We start from the raw sequence: 17,803 nt of genomic DNA on the forward strand, positions 1-17,803 counted from the left end.
CGTCATCATTGCGTTGCACAAAAAGGGCTTCACAGGCAAGGATATTGCTGCTAGTAAGATTGCACCTAAATCAACCATTTATCGGATCATCAAGAACTTCAAGGAGAGAGGTTCAGTTGTTGTGAAGAAGGCGTCAGGGTGCCCAAGAAAGTCCAGCAAGAGCCAAGACCGTCTCCTAAAGTTGATTCAGCTGCGGGATCGGGGCACCACCAGTGCAGAGCTTGCTCAGGAATGGCAGCAGGCAGGTGGGAGTGCATCTGCAAGCACAGTGAGGCGAAGACTTTTGGAGGATGGCCTGGTGTCAAGAAGGGCAGCGAGGAAGCCACTTCTCTCCAGGAGAAACATCAGGGACAGACTGATATTCTGCAAAAGGTACAGGGATTGGACTGCTGAGGACTGGGGATAAAGTCATTTTCTCTGATGAATCCCCTTTCCGATTGTTTGGGGCATCCGGAAAACACCTTGTCCGGAGAAGACAAGGTGAGCGCTACCATCAGTCCTGTGTCATGCCAACAGTAAAGCATCCTGAGACCATTCATGTGTGGGGTTGCTTCTCAGCCAAGGGAGTGGGCTCACTCACATTTTTGCTTAAGAACACAGCCATGAATAAAGAATGGCACCAACACATCCTCCGAGAGCAACTTCTCCCAACCATCCAAGAACAGTTTAGTGACGACCAATGCCTTTTCCAGCATGATGGAGCACCTTGCCATAAGGCAAAAGTGATAACTAAGTGGCTCTGGGAACAAAACATCAACATTTTGGGTCCATGGGCAGGAAACTCCCCAGACCTTAATCCCATTGAGAATTTGTGGTCGATCCTCAAGAGGCGGGTGGACAAACAAAAACCCACAAATTCTGACAAACTCCAAGCATTGATTATGCAAGAATGGGCTGCCATCAGTCAGGATGTGGCCCAGAAGTTAATTGACAGCATGCCAGGGCGGATTGCAGAGGTCTTGAAAAAGAAGGGTCAACACTGCAAATATTGACTCTTTGCATAAACTTAATGTAATTGTCAATAAAAGCCTTTGACACTTATGGAATGCTTGTAATTATACTTCAGTATACCATAGTAACATCTGACAAAATTATCTAAAAACACTGAAGCAGCAAACTTTGTGAAGACCAATACTTGTGTCATTCTCAAAACTTTTGACCATGACTGTAGATTCAGATCACTTCCCAAACCTTGACCATTAGGGGAAGGCATGCTGATCTTAGTAAATGATCTAGGTTCAGATCACATGTCCAGTGTGATAATAGAAACTGTTATCTAGTCAGGGATATATTCTATCCTCCTCTCTCTCCTTCTCCCCCCCTTCCAGTCTCTCTCTCTCTCCTTCTCCCCCCTCTTCCACTATCTCTCTCTCTCCTTCTCCCCCCCTTCCAGTATTTCTCTCTCTCCTTCTCCCCCCTCTTCCAGTATCTCTCTCTCCGTCTCCCCCTCTCTCAGTATCTCTCTCTTTCTCCTCCCTCTTCCAGTGTCTCTCTCTCCTTCTCCTCCCTCTTCCAGTCTCTCTCTCTCCTTCTCCCCCCTCTTACAGCCTCTCTCTCTCTCCCCCTCTTCCAGTGTCTCTCTCTCTCTTTCTCCCCCCTCTTCCAGTATCTCTCTCTCCTTCTCCCTCCTCTTACAGTATCTCTCTCTCTCTTTCTCCTCCCTCTTCCAGTATCTCTCTCTCCGTCTCCCCCTCTCTCAGTATCTCTCTCTCTCTTTCTCCTCCCTCTTCCAGTATCTCTCTCTCCTTCTCCTTCTCCCCCCTCTTCCAGTATCTCTCTCTCCTTCTCCTTCTCCCCCCTCTTCCAGTGTCTCTCTCTCTCTCTCTCTCTCTCTCTCTCTCTCCTCCCTCTTCCAGTATCTCAATCTATCCTTGTAATGTCATGTCATGTCATAGTATTGTGTGGACCAGGGGAGAGTTAATAGATGTGGTTTGCTGCCACGGAGTAACAGAGTGTATATATAGAGAGAGACTTGTAACAGAGTGTATATATAGAGAGAGACTTGTAACAGAGTGTATATATAGAGAGAGACTTGTAACAGAGTGTATATATAGAGAGAGACTTGTAACAGAGTGTATATATAGAGAGAGACTTGTAACAGAGTGTATATATAGAGAGAGACTTGTAACAGAGTGTATATATAGAGAGAGACTTGTAACAGAGTGTATATATAGAGAGAGACTTGTAACAGAGTGTATATATAGAGAGAGACTTGTAACAGAGTGTATATATAGAGAGAGACTTGTAACAGAGTGTATATATAGAGAGGGACTTGTAACAGAGTGTATATATAGAGAGGGACTTGTAACAGAGTGTATATATAGAGAGAGACTTGTAACAGAGTGTATATATAGAGAGAGACTTGTAACAGAGTGTATATATAGAGAGAGACTTGTAACAGAGTGTATATATAGAGAGAGACTTGTAACAGAGTGTATATATAGAGAGAGACTTGTAACAGAGTGTATATATAGAGAGAGACTTGTAACAGAGTGTATATATAGAGAGAGACTTGTAACAGAGTGTATATATAGAGAGAGACTTGTAACAGAGTGTATATATAGAGAGAGACTTGTAACAGAGTGTATATATAGAGAGAGACTTGTAACAGAGTGTATATATAGAGAGAGACTTGTAACAGAGTGTATATATAGAGAGAGACTTGTAACAGAGTGTATATATAGAGAGAGACTTGTAACAGAGTGTATATATAGAGAGAGACTTGTAACAGAGTGTATATATAGAGAGAGACTTGTAACAGAGTGTATATGTAGAGAGAGACTTGTAACAGAGTGTATATATAGAGAGAGACTTGTAACAGAGTGTATATATAGAGAGAGGCTTGTAACAGAGTGTATATATAGAGAGAGACTTGTAACAGAGTATATAGAGAGAGACTTGTAACAGAGTGTATATATAGAGAGAGACTTGTAACAGAGTGCATATATAGAGAGAGACTTGTAACAGAGTGTATATATAGAGAGAGACTTGTAACAGAGTGCATATATAGAGAGAGACTTGTAACAGAGTGTATATATAGAGAGAGACTTGTAACAGAGTGTATATATAGAGAGAGACTTGTAACAGAGTGTATATATAGAGAGAGACTTGTAACAGAGTGTATATATAGAGAGAGACTTGTAACAGAGTGTATATATAGAGAGAGGCTTGTAACAGAGTGTATATATAGAGAGAGGCTTGTAACAGAGTGTATATATAGAGAGAGACTTGTAACAGAGTGTATATATAGAGAGAGACTTGTAACAGAGTGTATATATAGAGAGAGACTTGTAACAGAGTGTATATATAGAGAGACTTGTAACAGAGTGTATATATAGAGAGAGGCTTGTAACAGAGTGTATATATAGAGAGAGGCTTGTAACAGAGTGTATATATAGAGAGAGGCTTGTATCAGAGTGTATATATAGAGAGAGGCTTGTAACAGAGTGTATATATAGAGAGAGACTTGTAACAGAGTGTATATATAGAGAGAGACTTGTAACAGAGTGTATATATAGAGAGAGACTTGTAACAGAGTGTATATATAGAGAGAGACTTGTAACAGAGTGTATATATAGAGAGAGACTTGTAACAGAGTGTATATATAGAGAGAGACTTGTAACAGAGTGTATATATAGAGAGAGACTTGTAACAGAGTGTATATATAGAGAGAGGCTTGTAACAGAGTGTATATATAGAGAGAGACTTGTAACAGAGTGTATATATAGAGAGAGACTTGTAACAGAGGGTATATATAGAGAGAGACTTGTAACAGAGTGTATATATAGAGAGAGACTTGTAACAGAGTGTATATATAGAGAGAGACTTGTAACAGAGGGTATATATAGAGAGAGTGGATATTTGTTCTGGAGTTGGGAAGTTGGGAGAGGCAGGGCTATGTCTGTTATAACTAACCATGGTACCATATTAAATATCTTGTATGAACTCCTCATCAAAAATGTCTAAGTACATCCTTACATTCGTAATCACTTGATACCCTAGAAACTCATCATAACAGATTGGCTTCTAAACGAACAGGATGCAGTTCACAGCCGAACTAACAGGTAAGCAGACTTTCATTTTTTTGATTATGTCAAATTCTGCTTATCTGTGGTAAGGCTTGGCTGTAACGGACGGTTAAAATTCAATATTTTTTAAAAGGGGGACGATGAGTGGTGTTGAGTTGTATAGAAGGGATGTAAGGATAATTATTAAATTAGACAATAACAGGGTGCTACGATTCTAAGAAGGGTTCGTTCAGAGTAATGACTAACAAACAACAGAGATGAAGGAGAATGGGTGTAACAATCCTCCCCCCTCTTCCAGTGTCTCTCTCTCTCTCTCCTTCTCCCCCCTCTTCCAGTGTCTCTCTCTCTCTCCCCTTCTCCCCCCTCTTCCAGTGTCTCTCTCTCTCTCCTTCTCCCCCCTCTTCCAGTGTCTCTCTCTCTTTCTCCTTCTCCCCCCTCTTCCAGTGTCTCTCTCTCTCTCTCCTTCTCCTCCCTCTTCCAGTGTCTCTCTCTCTCTCTCCTTCTCCCCCCTCTTCCAGTGTCTCTCTCTCTCCTTCTCCCCCCTCTTCCAGTGTCTCTCTCTCTCTCTCCTCCCCCTCTTACAGTCTCTCTCTCTCTCTCCTTCTCCCCCCTCTTCCAGTCTCTCTCTCTCTCTCCTTCTCCCCCCTCTTCCAGTGTCTCTCTCTCTCTCCTTCTCCCCCCTCTTCCAGTGTCTCTCTCTCTCTCTCCTTCTCCCCCCTCTTCCAGTGTCTCTCTCTCTCCTTCTCCCCCCTCTTCCAGTGTCTCTCTCTCTCTCCTCCCCCTCTTACAGTCTCTCTCTCTCTCTCCTTCTCCCCCCTCTTCCAGTGTCTCTCTCTCTCCTTCTCCCCCCTCTTCCAGTGTCTCTCTCTCTCCTTCTCCCCCCTCTTCCAGTGTCTCTCTCTCTCCTTCTCCCCCCTCTTCCAGTGTCTCTCTCTCTCTCCTTCTCCCCCCTCTTCCAGTGTCTCTCTCTCTCCTTCTCCCCCCTCTTCCAGTGTCTCTCTCTCTCCTTCTCCCCCCTCTTCCAGTGTCTCTCTCTCTCCTTCTCCCCCCTCTTCCAGTGTCTCTCTCTCTCCTTCTCCCCCCTCTTCCAGTGTCTCTCTCTCTCCTTCTCCCCCCTCTTCCAGTGTCTCTCTCTCTCCTTCTCCCCCCTCTTCCAGTGTCTCTCTCTCTCCTTCTCCCCCCTCTTACAGTCTCTCTCTCTCTCTCCTTCTCCTCCCTCTTCCAGTGTCTCTCTCTCTCTCTCCTTCTCCTCCCTCTTCCAGTGTCTCTCTCTCTCTCTCTCCTCCCCCTCTTACAGTCTCTCTCTCTCTCTCCTTCTCCCCCCTCTTCCAGTGTCTCTCTCTCTCTCCTTCTCCCCCCTCTTCCAGTGTCTCTCTCTCTCCTTCTCCCCCCTCTTCCAGTGTCTCTCTCTCTCCTTCTCCCCCCTCTTCCAGTGTCTCTCTCTCTCTCTCTCTCCTCCCCCTCTTACAGTCTCTCTCTCTCTCTCCTTCTCCCCCCTCTTCCAGTGTCTCTCTCTCTCCTTCTCCCCCCTCTTCCAGTGTCTCTCTCTCTCTCCTTCTCCCCCCTCTTCCAGTGTCTCTCTCTCTCCTTCTCCTCCCTCTTCCAGTGTCTCTATCTCTCTCTCCTCCCCCCTCTTACAGTCTCTCTCTCTCTCTCCTTCTCCCCCCTCTTCCAGTGTCTCTCTCTCTCTCTCCTTCTCCCCCCTCTTCCAGTGTCTCTCTCTCTCTCTCCTTCTCCTCCCTCTTCCAGTGTCTCTCTCTCTCCTTCTCCCCCCTCTTCCAGTGTCTCTCTCTCTCTCTCCTTCTCCCCCCTCTTCCAGTGTCTCTCTCTCTCTCCCCTTCTCCCCCCTCTTCCAGTGTCTCTCTCTCTCTCCTTCTCCCCCCTCTTCCAGTGTCTCTCTCTCTCTCTCCTTCTCCCCCCTCTTCCAGTATCTCTCTCTCTCCTTCTCCCCCCTCTTCCAGTGTCTCTCTCTCTCTCTCCTTCTCCCCCCTCTTACAGTCTCTCTCTCTCTCCTTCTCCCCCCTCTTCCAGTGTCTCTCTCTCTCTCTCCTTCTCCCCCCTCTTCCAGTGTCTCTCTCTCTCCTTCTCCCCCCTCTTCCAGTGTCTCTCTCTCTCCTTCTCCTCCCTCTTCCAGTGGGTGTAACAATAGTGGGCATAGGGTCTTTTAATGTGTACTACGATAACATAGGTCAGAGGTTCGAGTCCTCAACATGACGAGATTATACAATGTACGACATGGAATAGAATAAGGTATTTTGGTGTAGGTTCGAGGCCTACAGTTGAAGGTTAAAATTATTCGGTTGAAGCTTACAGTCCTTAGTAAAAAAGACAATAGTAAAAAGGTTAAAAGTTGTGAGGTTCAAGTCCTCAGCTGACTTAGGGATAAATGTTAGAGCCCTTTATCATGATGGTTCGAGGCCATGAATGTTAGAGCCCTTTATCATTATGGTTTGAGGCCATGAATATTTAAGACTACTGTGGTAGAACATTATAAAATGAGTAGAGAATTAGATGTGAATTACTCAAAACGGCCAGGAGATGGAGCCAATGCAATGTAACATATTGAATCATAGCACCAAAACGACAAATAGGAACTACATTTTAATACAGATCAGGATGGGGATTTTATTTAAGTGTTTAATTACTAATAAGTGCATGAACTAATAGCAGTAATGAATGGCCAGCTTAGTAGACCATTATCGAAAAAAAAAACAGTCACTATTAAAAGTACAGCGGAGTTTCATTTAACTCGAAGAGAGAGACAGGAAGTGACTAAATGATTACAGGAAAATCCGCAGTTAGAATAAGTATTTTGTAAAAGTAATGTAAAGTTAAGTAATTGAATGGGACAACATGGGCTATCTTCTGAACAAAGAGCAGAAGGTAATTTGAATCTGAGGGGTGCATAATAAGTTGTAAAAATGGGTATAATAATTTGACATAAGTTTGGATAAGAAGTTAGAATATATAACATCATTAATTCATAGAATATCAAGGAGTGGTATGGAGATTGTGAGGTTATTTTAGAGAGTAGTAGAAAGGTCTGTATTTTCTGGGCAGGCAGAGCAGTGTCCGGGAAATTACAGTCTATGTTTTTGGTACGCTGGGAAAATGTTTGAAGAAGTGATTTGTGTCGATTAAGAATTGGTTAAAAACACCACAAAGGGATTATTTGATGTGAGCACCTAGAAGTTTCTAACGTTATATATGTATTAACTTGCTCACCCAAACGTAGACGTACGTCATGGGTGGGAAAGTCATTAATATGGGTTTTCTAAATTTGTACCGTTGTTGGATCACGTGATAGAGATAAGGTTTAAGGAATAAACTGACCATAAGTCATGTGGTTATAGACGTAATGTATAATATAGTACAAAGCCAATTTAGGGGTTCCATTGCACTAATTATCAGGGTAAAGCTAACGTAGTGAAGTGAAGGTACTTCATTTTGTATCAGAGGGTAAGATGAAAAATCCTTGTAATTGAGCTATTTGTGGAATTTATTTCTCATTTCAATGGCATAGAGTAACATCTGTATTTATGAGTGTAATTCAACTGATGGTATGTGTTGCTTGAACGGGTACCTCGGAGTGTTTGGTACCTCGGAGTGTTGCTTGAACGGGTACCTCGGAGTGTTTGGTACCTCGGAGTGTTGCTTGAACGGGTACCTCGGAGTGTTTGGTACCTCGGAGTGTTGCTTGAACGGGTACCTCGGAGTGTTTGGTTTGGTGATGTTGAATGGAAGATTTGAAGCGTGCGTGGTTTAAATAGAAAGACAGATGTGGAGGTAGTAATATTGCGTGGTAGTAATATTGCGTGGTAGTAATATTGTGTGGTAGTAATATTGTGTGGTAGTAATATTGCGTGGTAGTAATATTGTGTGGTAGTAATATTGTGTGGTAGTAATATTGCGTGGTAGTAATATTGTGTGGTAGTAATATTGTGTGGTAGTAATATTGCGTGGTAGTAATATTGCGTGGTAGTAATATTTTTGCGCCTAAGGGTTGGCTAGATTAAACGATTGAGAATGGTGGCGTAATGTCTATAAATAAATTGAATATTGATACTCTGGATATAAATTCAAAATATGATGGTAAACTAAAGCAAGTGTTTGGTGTTACTTCTAGCCTACTTAGAAAGGATATTTACCTAGATCTGATGTATTCTGATAATGGAGGAGCGGTGGTTTCATATGAGCTGTGGCTCTGATCTTAGTTGATTACAGGGGAAATAGAATGTAGTTTAGGACGCACAGAGAAGTGAATGTCTTATATTCATGGGAAGTGAAGGGAGGGAACATGGGAATATTAAATAAACACTAGGGATAATGTAGCTTTGTTAGATAAACTGAACATACATGACGTTACTACAGCAATTTAGGATGGTTAATGTTGTTACGTTAATTTTTAAACCCTATGATAGAGGGAAATGTAGAACGCTGTTTGAAAATGTGTTATTTGGTCTGCTAGTAAAAAAAATGGAAGAATTTCCATGTTTTTGTCTGCGGGTGTTAACCATTTTGGGCTCGCTGAAACGTGAGAGCGCTGTAAGGGACATTATGGGTTACGTTAGGTGTACAAGGATCAATGGTTGCTGTGGAGAAGGAAGTCATAGGGGGTTGAATGTTTGGTGTGAAAGGGCTAGCTAGTTAGTGGTGCGAACTAGTGACGTTTAGAGTGGTGACGTAACTTGCTATGCGACGTGGAAGTAGTTGTTTAACGTGCTTTGCGAGGACCGCGGATTCTGTGGAGCGACGGGGTAATGGTGTTTCGATGGTGAATGTTGTCGATGTGTGTAGAAGGTCCCTGGTTCAAGCCCAGGAAGGGACAGAGAGCAAAACTTTTACATTGATGCTACTGACCTAGATCACTAGGTGAACTGATAACATTATGTGAAAGTGATGGTCTTACCAACACATAGGGAATAGGATAATGTGTTAAAGTTGCATATCTGTGAATAGACGTTTTGTTAGTTTTGACTATAACTTCACAATAATTTATATTCTGTTACGTTATATGGAAAGTTAGAGATAGAGAATAATAGATATTGTAGAGGGTTTACAAAGTAAGTAAGTTAATTGGGTGATGAGACATGTTGAATTGATGTTGAATTGGATTGTTTAATAAGACTGGTATTAAAATAATTATTTATATTTAGGTGAATGAAAATATGTTATTAGGTAGTAGTGATTGGTGGAGAAAATGTACTAATGACATGATTTCGTAAGATGGTGAAAGGAAGTAGTGATAGTTGGGCTATATTGACATATGTAGGAAGCATTGGGATGATATGAAGACCAGGTCTAGATGGGTGAATATGGAATGTTATTTGATAATTGGTACTTATTATTATTACATTATATAGTTTGTTTAAAAAACAGTGAGTTATGCAGACAGTTCATTAATTCTAAAAACGATAGTCTGTTTATGGTATGTTGAACAATAGGAGATAGTAGTTACTATTAGGATGACGGATTAAGTAAAACATTTTTGTAAGTTATGAAGTTATTAAACAATAGGTTTATATTTGAAAACATCAATGCAACAGGCTGTGATGTTTAAATTACTAGAAAGGGGTTATAGGTTTATATTAGAAGGTGTAGTGAACTTAATGAAACGTGGTATTATCTAGTGTCTTCTGAATGGGAGTTTTTTTTTTCCAGGGTTGATGGAAGTCTCCTATAGCATTATGTTAAGGGGAGAGTAGGAGACAACGTATCAAACAATTTTTAAATAGATGCTTGGGATAAAATATAAAGTCTTACTTACGCGGAGTACGTGATTGTATTGGCTAATGAATGAAATATAACATTTACAGGGGTGACAGGAACAATAGAAGGGGAGACAGATTTTCCTATGGTGTTGATCAAGTAAACGATAATGGATCATTTGATATGGGATCACATGGAGCAGATTTAGGGGTTTAATAATAATTGTGATATTTAAAGAGGATAAAGTATGAAGAGTAATCAATTAAAAATAATAATTGTATACTCTCAAGTAATTTTGAGTGGTTTTCATCTTTTGAGAGATTTTATACAATGTTATTATGGAGTGGTTATGAGGAATTACATTGGAACAAACAATTATTGATGAGATAGGACTATGTATATCTGTATCATGTTTTGTTGTGTACTTATTATCTTTGGATTACTGATTGTAATTTAATGTTAATGACATGTGGTCCTCTGTAGCTCAATTGGTAGAGCATGGCGCTTGTAACGGCAGGGTAGTGGGTTCGATCCCCGGGACCACCCATACGTAAAAATGTATGCACACATGACTGTAAGTCGCTTTGGATAAAAGCGTCTGCTGAATGGCATATTATTATTATTATGTATAATTTCTCTTCCAGGAGAAAGGGGATTTTCATATCTCATTGGAATGTTGCCCAGGGCAACTAGGGGGAGCAGTTTAGTGAAGTTAGGCAGTATTAGGTCATAAAAGGGAGCTACCAAATTAAGTAAGGCCTAGCTATTTTTGTTTGTTGTTTTTCAATGGGGGTTTTCAAATAAACACACCTAGTATGATGTTTATAAAGGGTTGTTATTTTGATTTTAGGTGGTTTTCAACAGGTCAAAGGTGATAAGTCTTAAAGGAGCACACAGTGAATTTTATGAAGTTTAAAAAAAAATGTTTACTTCGTTTTGGGTATACACATGATTTCTTATGAGAAGAAATGTCATGAGGACTTAATGTACACAACATTTATTTAAAAAAAATAATGTTGGTACTGATTAGTATACTATAGAATGGAACAGTTTGTTGAATGATTTTAATGACCTCTGAACTCTGTTCTGACTTTCTAGTGTGAATTGATCATCCACACTGGTAATTCTAAAGGAATGAGAGGAGGACTTTAAGATAGTTTATTTTACCGAGTTGAGGATAATTTATAATACTGAAAAGTGTGAAGAAGTTTCTAATTTGGTAATAATATATATGATTCGAACCATAAAATAATAAAAGAGAGAGAGAAAGCTTTCCCTGAATGAGGGATACCTGTTGCTAGGGATACCTGTTGCCAGGGATACCTGTTGCTAGGGATACCTGTTGCTAGGGATACCTGTTGCTAGTTAATTGTACTAATCTTGGATTACTTTACTTTAGAAGTAAGTTGAGGTATTATCAAATGTTGTCATTTTAATTTAATTTTTATTATGGTTTAATAAACAATGTTGGTGTTTTGTTTTTGAAAGCATGAATCACGTTGTGACTTATGTGTTCAGAAGAGGGGGTAGTAATGATGGTAAGAGGATTTATTTGGACATTTGCATATTGTATTAAGAATATGAGCAGTAGTATTCAATGTGTTATGGGTTAGATTAAATGTTTTAGGTGAAAATGTATTTGTGGTATAAGGTAGAATGTAGTGGAGGCATGTCTATGGAAAGAGTGACTATAACAAGATGCAAGAATGTGCCCTTCCTAATAGAGGCTTTTCCTGACTGATTGATAAGAAGACAGTGTAAAGTAGCATATTGTGTCTCAACTAACAATGTTCTGAAGTTTTTTTTCAAAAAAGGTGAAGGCTTCTTGGCAAGAACTAAGAGGAGAATCTGGGCATTTTCTGTGCATGGGAGACTGTGACAGTAAAGGATTACAGAAGTAAGAGCTGGACAGAATCTAGGTGGAGGGGTTGGTACTAGGTGGAGGGGTTGGTACTAGGTGGAGGGGTTGGTACTAGGTGGAGGGGTTGGTACTAGGTGGAGGGGTTGGTACTAGGTGGAGGGGTTGGTACTAGGTGGAGGGGTTGGTACTAGGTGGAGGGGTTGGTACTAGGTGGAGGGGTTGGTACTAGGTGGAGGGGTTGGTACTAGGTGTTGCTGGCCACCTCAATGGAGGTGACAGTAGTAGCAGAGAGAGATTTGTGCATATATTCGTCCCACGGTAGGAGTGTTAAATAATAAGATGGAACTGCCACTGTGGAGCTGGTTTTGGTTTTGTTTTTGTTTTTGTGTCTGTGTGTCGTTGCAGCAATGAATCTTGGCTTCCATATTGGTGCGATGAAAGAAGGATGTTACACAGAGCGATGTGAACAGAAATTGGGAAGTATATTAGAAATTGGTATTAAGAATAATTGTTAAAACATAATAATTTGTCATATGGTAAATGATTGTATGGATTTATTGGATTAGAAATTAATTAAATCAATTAAACTGTTATGTTTGTCTTCTAGTGAGGTAAATACAGATGGTATCTTGATGCATAGCAGGGATAATTTGGCCTAGCATGGTGTGAACCTAAATAAGTAAAAGTAACAAACGTTGAACCGGCTGAAGATGAATATCAGAGGCGTTGAAGATGTTTTTGTAAAATACCACTTCTACATGCAACTGGTCTACAACAAACAATCGAAGATATCAAGGGATTTTCTCATGTTTTTATCTCGAAGGAGTGGGAAAGGAGTCCACCATTGAGTGAGAATGGAGAAGGATATGTTCAAATGCAACATTTTTAATGATGTGGGCATAATGGTTGGCAAATGGACAAGACAATGAGGTTGTGGAGTTGGTGGTGACTCGAATGAGACATTGTGGTCCTCTGTAGCTCAGCTGGTAGAGCACGGCGCTTGTAACGCCAAGGTAGTGGGTTTGATCCCCGGGACCACCCATACACACACAAAAAATGTATGCACGCATGACTGTAAGTCGCTTTGGATAAAAGCGTCTGTTAAATGGCATATTATTATTATTATTGTAGTTGTGACATTGTCATGGGCAAGTCATTTTGAACTATGAAGCTGTCTGAAGAACATAATGAAGAGACGCCAGAAGATTTAAGTGCCAGAGAAAGAGGGGTTGCTTAGATGTATTGATAATAAAAGTGGGTTTATATAAATTTGCTAATTTGGGTAGTAGGTACAGTGGGGAGAACAAGTATTTGATACACTGCCAATTTTGCAGGTTTTCCTACTTACAAAGCATGTAGAGGTCTGTAATTTGTATCATAGTTACACTTCAACTGTGAGAGACGGAATCTAAAACAAAAATCCAGAAAATCACATTGTATGATTTTTTAGTAATTAATTTCAATTTTATTGCATGACATAAGTATTTGATCACCTACCAACCAGTAAGAATTCCGGCTCTCACAGACCTGTTAGTTTTTCTTTAAGAAGCCCCCTTGTTCTCCACTCATTACCTGTATTAACTGCACCTGTTTGAACTCGTTACCTGTATAAAAGACACCTCTCCACACACTCAATCAACCGACTCCAACCTCTCCACAATGGCCAAGACCAGAGAGCTGTGTAAGGACATCAGGGATAAAATTGTAGACCTGCACAAGGCTGGGATGGGCTACAGGACAATAGGCAAGCAGCTTGGTGAGAAGGCAACAACTGTTGGCGCAATTATTAGAAAATGGAAGAAGTTCAAGATGACGGTCAATCATCCTCGGTCTGGGGCTCCATGCAAGATCTCACCTCGTGGGGCATCAATGATCATGAGGAAGGTGAGGGATCAGCCCAGAACTACACGGCAGGACCTGGTCAATGACCTGAAGAGAGCTGGGACCACAGTCTCAAAGAAAACCATTAGTAACACACTACGCCGTCATGGATTAAAATCCTACAGCGCACGCAAGGTCCCCCTGCTCAAGCCAGCGCATGTCCAGGCCCGTCTGAAGTTTGCCAACGACCATCTGGATGATCCAGAGGAGGAATGGGAGAAGGTCATGTGGTCTGATGAGACAAAAATAGAGCTTTTTGGTCTAAACTCCACTCGCCGTGTTTGGAGGAAGAAGAAGGAAGCAACCCCAAGAACATCATCCCAACTGTGAAGCATGGAGGTGGAAACATCATTCTTTGGGGATGCTTTTCTGCAAAGGGGACAGGACGACTACACCGTATTGAGGGGAGGATGGATGGGGCCATGTATCGCGAGATCTTGGCCAACCACCTCCTTCCCTCAGTAAGAGCATTGAAGATGGGTCGTGGCTGGGTCTTCCAGCATGACAACGACCCGAAACACACAGCCAGGGCAACTAAAGAGTGGCTCCGTAAGAAGCATCTCAAGGTCCTGGAGTGGCCTAGCCAGTCTCCAGACCTGAACCCAATAGAAAATCTTTGGAGGGAGCTGCAAGTCCGTATTGCCCAGCGACAGCCCCGAAACCTGAAGGATCTGGAGAAGGTCTGTATGGAGGAGTGGGCCAAAATCCCTGCTGCAGTGTGTGCAAACCTGGTCAAGACCTACAGGAAACGTATGATCTCTGTAATTGCAAACAAAGGTTTCTGTACCAAATATTAAGTTCTGCTTTTCTGATGTATCAAATACTTATGTCATGCAATAAAATGCAAATGAATTACTTAAAAATCATACAATATAATTTCCTGAATTTTGTCATAGTGTACCTATGATAAAAATTACAGACCTCTACATGCTTTGTAAGTAGGAAAACCTGCAAAATCGGCAGTGTATCAAATACTTGTTCTCCCCACTGTATATAAACTGCTAAATTAATAGTATTAAGAATGCATTGAGATAAACAGTAAACAGTCTCATTAGTTTTGGGTTCGACTATGATCTGTAAACAGTCTCATTAGTTTTGGGCTAGACTATGATCTGTAAATGTCTACTACCCTTTTTAAAAAGTTGTTGATGAATGAAATTAGCACTGTTTCAGAACTTGGACAATGTCAGGGAATAAGCAGGTAAATGTACAGCCTATCAATGACAAAATAAACGGTGCAGAGGGTAGCCTTAAGATAACATTAGATATTTGCATTTTATGTACTGGACAGAGCCAGCTATTCTCAAAACATTAGATTACCAACTTGAGCGATGACGTCTCAGTTCGCCGCACATTTTCACATGGACGTATATACACTGAACAAAAATATAAATGGAACATGTAAAGTATGAAAATGTATGCACTCACTACTGTTAAGTCGCTCTGGATAAGAGCGTCTGCTAAATTACTTAAATGTAAAGTGTTGGTCTCATATTTCATGAGCTGGTCATACCTATATGCATTTTGGGGTATATTGAGACAAAATGGGCAGATTCGAGTTGTACTTTATTATCACATGGTACCCTAGATGACAACTACACCAAACGTCCCACAGAACAAGGAGACCCATTGGAAAAGTTTCATAGAGTCATCAATAGATTTAGTGTAAAATCAGTCACAGCAGCCTATTTTCAAGTTGGCCGCCATTCATTTCAATGTGGAGGAACTGAATAGATTTTTCAATGCCATAAAGGAATAGATATTGGTGTAATAAGACATTTACATTTACATTTTAGTCATTTAGCAGACGCTCTTATCCAGAGCGACTTACAGTTAGTGAGACATTATTTATTATTATTATTTATTCATACTGGCCCCCCGTGGGAATCGAACCCACAACCCTGGCGTTGCAAACGCCATGCTCTACCAACTGAGCTACATCCCTGCCGGCCATTCCCTCCCCTACCCTGGACGACGCTGGGCCAATTGTGCGCCGCCCCAGTAGACCAGCAAAGGCTGAAAATGTGTGTTACTGTGAGGAACATGCTAAAAGATAGACCAGAGATGTGAGTTATATGTATTTAGCAAAATATTACCAGAGCGTCTGCTAAATTACTAAAACGTAAATGTACAGTAATAATGGTAGAAAAATAACATGACAAAACGCCGAAAATAAGGTCTGAGATTAAGACGGGTTTAGGAGATTTTTAACGTTTTCTTCTATGAGATAACAGTCGTTTAACATGACCTTTATGAATTATTATTATTATTATTATTATGATGAAGCCTTTTTTTTTTATACATAAAGGCTTTAAAAAAATCACAAAATATGACGTTAGCTGATTAAGATTATCTCATAGAGTAAAACGTATAACATTTTCTAAGCCTATATTTACCAAATAAATTGTTTACGTCGATTATACCCAAAAAAACTACAAAAATGTACTTAAGTATCAAAAGTAAATGTAATTGCTAAAATATACATAAGTATCAAAAGTAAAAATATAAATCATTTCAAATGTCTTATATTAAGCAAACCAGAGGGCACAATTTGGTTTTGTAAATTTACGGATAGCCAGGTGTACTCTGCAACACTCAGACATAAATTACAAACAAAGCACCCCCTAAAAAATTTATATATATTTTTTTAACAAAAAAGGAAATAAAATAAAATAATTACTAAAATTGTAAAAAGCATTAGTGTTTAGTGAGTCCGGCAGAGGCAGTAGTGTTGCCCAGGGATTTCCTCTTGATAAGTGCTTCAATAAGAGCGGCACTACAGTCTGATGACAGCCATGTTTCAGTGAGAAACATGCCATCAACTTTGCGCTCAGTAATGAGGTCATTCCCGAGAAAGGTTTTACTTGTGATTGGTCTAACATTTAAAAGTGCCATATTCAATGAGGGTGGGCCACTCTGCCCCTGGGGCATCTGCCTCGAGGTAACCAATGGAATAACAACCAAATTATTAACGTTACAACCACGTTTTCTGACAGTCTCCAATCTATCAGAATGGTAGGAGATGACAGTTTGTATAAACTCACTAGAAGGCGGAAGTTAAAGGAACACAAATTAGGTTACTCACAATAACCATAGTGGCATTTTTATAGGAATTGATATGGTTTCCGAGTCTTCTGTTGCTTATTCTGACAGGGAGAACTGGAGCACTACCAGAACCTGTCTGTCAGTCTCTAAAACAGTTTGATGTTGCTGGAAATAATCCTGGAACCCCTGCGGTTAGGGTGAATCCCGTCTCTTTTAAAAAGTGCTGGTTGCTCCCACAGCAAATCAAAGTTGTCACAAAAAGAGACATTCCTGTCGTTGCAAAGTTTCTTCAGGTACTCGTTTAGGGCAAAGAGTCGGCTGAAACGTCCCGAACACCTTCGGTAGCACGGGAGGGGGCCAGAGATAATTATTATCTTCCCTGTGCTAGCGAGGGTCTTTAAATCATTTTTTTGTAGTTCTCCCTCAGATCGCCTAAAACGAAGGTTGTTAAAACCTACGTGAGTGACGATGGTGTCAGTATTGGAGTAGTTGGCCAGAAGCGTGGGCAGGAGAGATTTGATGTCATGGACACGGAGCTCCTGTTTGACAGTGGACCTTGGTCGGTCCACAGACCGTAGGCAGGCTCCCCATCGAGCTGCCAACCATGATGCTGGTAGTGATGGAATCCGATGGGGAAACGACCTGCTGAACTGTGGTGGCCGTGGGGGAGAGTGCCACTAGGCGGTCGTCGCCGGCTGTTGGTACGCACCCGCCGTGGACAAAACCACCGGTGGGCTAGCACGGCTAGCGTTAGCCTGCTCCATTTTCACAATGGCTAGCAGCTAACTTCTACTTAACAGGAATCTGGGACACAAACTTAGGTGTCCTGAGTGGCGCAGTGGTCTAAGGCACTGCATCGCAGTGCTAACTGTGCCACTAGATCCTGGTTCGAATCCAGGCTCATGGGCGGCGCACAATTGGCCCAGCGTCGTCCAGGGTAGGGGAGGGAATGGCCGGCAGGGATGTAGCTTAGTTGATAGAGCATGGCGTTTGCAACGCCAGGGTTGTGGGTTCGATTCCCACGGGGGGCCAGTATAAAAAAATATGTATTCACTAACTGTAAGTCGCTCTGGATAAGAGCGTCTGCTAAATGACGTAAATGTAAATGTAAAATAAAGGCTGACCGCGTCGCGGAATCAGTAGCAATGCAAACTTTAGCTATGATTTAAAAACGATTTCATAACAACAACAAACCGAGTGTAGGCAGTACACTGTTCTGTTGCGCGCTCTGATGACGTCTGTTGCGTGATGACGTATCTCTTCAAACTGGAGTCCAATG

The sequence above is a fragment of the Coregonus lavaretus genome, assembly GCF_964263955.1.
Source record: "Coregonus lavaretus genome assembly, contig: HAP1_SCAFFOLD_5724, whole genome shotgun sequence".
NCBI classification, from domain to species: domain Eukaryota; kingdom Metazoa; phylum Chordata; class Actinopteri; order Salmoniformes; family Salmonidae; genus Coregonus; species Coregonus lavaretus.